Source organism: Castor canadensis, chromosome X (assembly GCF_047511655.1).
Source record: "Castor canadensis chromosome X, mCasCan1.hap1v2, whole genome shotgun sequence".
In the NCBI taxonomy this organism is placed as follows: domain Eukaryota; kingdom Metazoa; phylum Chordata; class Mammalia; order Rodentia; family Castoridae; genus Castor; species Castor canadensis.
In genome coordinates, this window is record NC_133405.1 from 138,948,543 (window position 1) to 138,953,528 (window position 4,986).

At 40.7% G+C, this 4,986-nt stretch overlaps 1 pseudogene; it reads left to right on the top strand.

Moving 5' to 3' along the window:
• The first annotated feature begins 2,790 nt into the window (after window positions 1-2,790).
• LOC109674688 (prostaglandin E synthase 3-like) lies at window positions 2,791-3,533 on the top strand (annotated as a pseudogene).
• Window positions 3,534-4,986: the final 1,453 nt, after the last annotated feature.

Here is a 4,986-nt window from a genome sequence, read left to right on the forward strand (position 1 = left end):
ACCAAACCTAATACACTACCATCAACTAAGGTCCATGCAGTGTTCAAATTTCTTTAGGCTTCCTTATCAAATTGAATCTTCTTACCTCCTTAGAAGACTCCTGTTGGCTGTAACAGTTTCTCGGATTCTCCTTGGTTTGAATGACCATGGCAGATTTGAGTACTGCTCAGGTATTTTTTAGAATACACCTCAATTGGGATGTGTCTGATGTTTCTCTCATGGTTAAACTGGGATTCTAGGTTAGTGGAAGAAAACAAATGCAAAGTACCATTTTTATGAAATCTCAACATGGTACACTGTACCAACGTGACACTTCACTGTTGCAGTTGCTTCAATCACTGACAGAGTCAGTATTTGTTAGATTCCTCCACTGAAAAGTTAATATTTTGTTTAATAATATTTTGAAATATAATACATGCAGCCATGCACAAAGAAAGCAACATAAATGAGCTCTAATTGCACCACTGCTACCTGTCTCTGCCTTACAGTTATCTATACCTCTATCTCCATCTGTATAACTATATTAACATCTACGATGTACATAACGCATTTTCTTAATCATGTATTGCTCCATTGTCTTCTGTTAATTGACTACCTGGAACACCATTATTAAATAACTATGCTGAGATCCATTCCCTTTTTATTTTGCCAGTTCTCCATTTTGGGGCATTTCGCTTCTGTCCATCCTTCACTGCTAATCAAAACTTGGAAGATCACATAATTCAATCTTTGCAACATAGCATGCATTTCTAGGAATGGAATGTTTGACCACACAATACTCACTTGTTGACAGTTTTTGTTATATATTGACATCTTTCCTTCCAGAAACTTGTAACAATTAACCTCCCACTGAAAATCTTGAGCATTGTCAAGTCCCATGGATGGCATCAATATTTAATATAGTCCAATGAGGTTTTTGTTTGTTTGTTTTGCTAGGACTAGGGATTGAACCTAAGGCATCCTGCATGCTAGGCAAAAACTCAGTCATGGAGCTACATCCCCAGCCCAAAGGGAATCTCAAGATGTTTTTTAAAATTGTATTGCATACTCCCGAAGGGTGACATAAATTCTCGGGTCATTTCATGTGCATGGAAAAAGAGTTAGCACTGTGTGTGGATAAGTAGCGGGAAGGCGGCCTGTGGTTACCATGGGAGACACGTAGGCAAATGTGTTTGGGGCCTGCTTGTCACAAATCATACTTATAGTACTGAAAGCTTGTTCACAGGGTTATTATGCACCCTCCCATAAAACAAGCTTGTGTCTCTACATCCTCATTACATGCAACTAAGGAAAATGCTTCCTGACCTATCTCTGAACAGTGCCTACAACATTTGCAAGAATAAGAATGCATATTCAAATCCTTTTTCATTGACTAGCTAATTTTCACTGTGCAGCTCGTGTGAACCCATGCCATTCCACCTTTTCAAGGAAAGACTGAAAAAAAACTCATGTTTAAGAATGCCTTTTATGTTTCCTTAAATTTATCAAAATATATTGAAACTAATTTCACAGGATGATATAGTGAATTCTTGTTAATCAAGAAAGAATGGATAGCTGTTTAAAAATCTTAAAATTTATGAAATTAGGTAAAATTGGGGATTTCAGTAACTATTGAGAAGATAGTAGTCTGCTGAAGAAATTGGAACATCTTTTACCTAAAATATATATTTAGGAAAGTTTTAAACAAGCATCACACATTAATTAACTCACCCTAAGTACCCAAGTAGCAAAAATAAATTAACATTAGTTAGTGCCGATAGCCAAAATGTTTTAGCATATAGTCTTGTTCTTTTATCTCAGTGCCATGTAATATTTGAATGTTCTTGTGGGTTGTTGTCTTTCACTTTTTAAAAATGTTCAATCTTCCTAATTTTACTCTCTGTCTTATGAGATCCACAAGCCATTCTGCAAACGTCATGTAGAGTGAGCATTGAGTGCAGAAGAGACTGCTTAGGACAACATGAGAGGGTGTGTTTTTCATACAAACTGTCTAACCAAATACTTGTACTCCTATCTGTAAACTAATGTGACTCTGAGTTTCCTCACTCTTAAAATGACTATGTTTTACTTGTATCAAAATTGAGAGATGAATTTTCAGTCCTGTGCCTTTTCCACTACTTTCTTCTTCTCCCTGTCTGAGGAACTGTTCTCTTAGCAGTGCATCCTGGGACACGAAGTCAAGAAAGGAGCATCCGGGGACTCTAGGCCAAACTCTGTCAATATAGGAAATGAAGATTGAGCACAGTGTATCTGGGAATGAGATCAAGCCATATGCATCCTGTAAAAGTGGTTGAGCCTGCTGCATCTTGGGAATGAGGTCAGCCTGGTGCACTTAAGAAGGAAGTCAAACCAGGTACATCCTGGTAATGTGGTTGAGATTGGTGCATCCAGGGAAGGAACTGGAGCCACATGCATCCTGGAAACCAAGGTCAAGCACAATACATCCTGGGGAGTCAAGATCAAGCCCAGTGCATCCTGGGAAAGAGGTTGAGCCTACTACATCTTGGGAGCAAGGTTGAGCACCATGCATCTTGAGAATGAGGCCTGGTGAATCCTGGGAATGAAGTCCAGTCCAGTGCAGTGCATCCTGGAAACAAGGTCAAGACTGATGCATCTTGGGAAAAAGGTCAAGCATGGTGCATCCTGGGAACCAAGTTCAAGCCCAGTACATCCTGGGAAAGAGGTCAAACCCAGTGCATCTTGGGAACAAGGTAGAGCTTAATGCATCTTAGGAATGATGTCAAGCCCAGTGAATCCTGGGAACAAGGTCAAGCCTGTTGAATCCTGCTAATGAGGTCTAGCCCAGTGAATCCTAAGGAGTTGGAGCCAGGTTCATCCTGGGACTTGAGGTCTACCAGGTACAAAGTGGGAATCGAGGTGGATGGTGGTATGTTAAGGGATTGTAGGCTGAGCCTCTGCCACCATCATGTAAGGAGAACAGGAAGAGGTCGCACCCAGGGAGAAAATGCTAGAATCACCACCAGGGAGGAGTTGAATCCACAGCAAATGCCACCAGAGGCCCGCCCACCCCTTTGCCTATCCCTCACCCATTTCAGCATGCAGCCTGCATTGCAAACTGGTAAGATGGAAGGGACTATGTTTTTATTGAATGTCGTGTTGAAGACAGTAAAGATGTTAATATAAAGATTGAAAAATCCAAACTTACTTTCAGTTGTCTGACATGACCATTTTAAACAATGAAATGAAATTGATCTTTTTCACTATTGATCCAAAAGATTCCAAGAATGAAAGAATGGCCAAGTGAGTTTTATGCTGTTTCATAAAAGAGAACCTAGGCAGTAGTCATTGGTCAGATTAACAAAAGAAAGGCATCACTTAAGGCTTAGTGTGGTGTTCAGTGACTGGAAAGACTGCAAAGATGACCCCAGTGAAGACACACGTCTAAGTTCCGTGGCTTCTGTGAAGTGATGAACGCCACAAGTGATGATGGGCCTGTAGGTTTGCCAGAAGTAGATGGAGCAGATGACGATTCACAAGACCATGGTGATGACAAAATGCCAGGTCTGGAGTAAGGAACATTGTCATCACCTGGATTTTGAGAAAGAAAAATGACTTCTCTGCAAGATTTGATTATTCAGAAAATCCCCGAGTTGAATGCTCTAAAGGCAGACACTGTGTACTCCTCCTTTAACCCAGTTTTAAACCTGTTTTTTAAAAAAGCCTTCAGTAAGGGTTTATTCTGTCCCCGTGTACAGGGCAACTTTCAGTCAACTAAGGCGTGAACTGCAGCAGTTGTACGAATGAGAGCATTTCACCTGAATCTCCCGTACTCCATAGCATAGCCACTGACAGGGTCAGAAGCTCTGCACTTAGGAAAGCATAGCTAAATTTTACACTCTAGAACATGGCTCAAAAGTGGCTGAAACAACTTGACACCTTCAACTGATAACCTGCCATTCCTCTTGGGTATCCTTTAGAATTTTCCACCGAAGTTTATGGTGTAAAACCTTTACATCCCATTAGTACATGTTTGTGATCACTTGTCAGCATTCCAGGTGTATCCTAACTAGACACTAGTGAATGTGCCGCCTCAGTTTTGGAAGTTATACCTTTGGTATTATTTGGCGTTCCAGCTTTTGCATCTCTTCACATGGAAGACAGAGAAAGGTGTACCTTGTTGCTTGCGAGTCTACATTTTAGATCTCATTTGTATTTGCACTGCAAGTATGGCAAAGAGGAAAAAATGTGAAAAAAATGTTATTGCTTTTTCTGATTCAATTTATGCTGGGGCTCAAAAATCTCAATTTATGTTCATGACAGTGGAGATTTTTTAATGACTATTCTTTCAAATGAACTGTTGGAAGATTATCTTAAAAAACACAAAATTGAGAGAGCAAAATGAGGTAATGGTTGTAAAAGTTCTTTGTTTCTGGGATCCGGCAGCTCACACCTGTAATCCTAGCTGCTCAGGAGGCAGACATCAGGAGGAGCACAGTTCAAAGCCAGCCCAGGAGAATAGATTGCGAGACCCTATCTCAAGAACACCCAACACAAAAAAGGGCTGGTGGAGTGGTTTAATGTTGGGGACCAGGCATGAAACCTGGACTGGGATACAATGGAGTTTGCAAAGCCTCTCCTACCATATTTCCCCAGCACCAGGAGTCTTGACCTTTGTTCTCACATCTCCTTGAAGAAAACAACCTGCTGTGTCTGCATACCAGCCCCTGATGCAAAACTAGCTAGGACATTAGATCAAGGGCAAACACAACAAGGGGATTGGACTATGAGCACATGATAAAAGCGAGAGCACATAAGGGAGGGGTGAGGATAGGTAAGACACCTAAAAAACTAGCTAGTATTTGTTGCCCTTAATGCAGAGAAACTAAAGCAGATACCTTAAAGCAACTGAGGCCAATAGGAAAAGGGGACCAGGAACTAGAGAAAAGGTTAGATCAAAAAGAATTAACCTAGAAGGTAACACACACGCACAGGAAATCAATGTGAGTCAATGCCCTGTATAGCTAT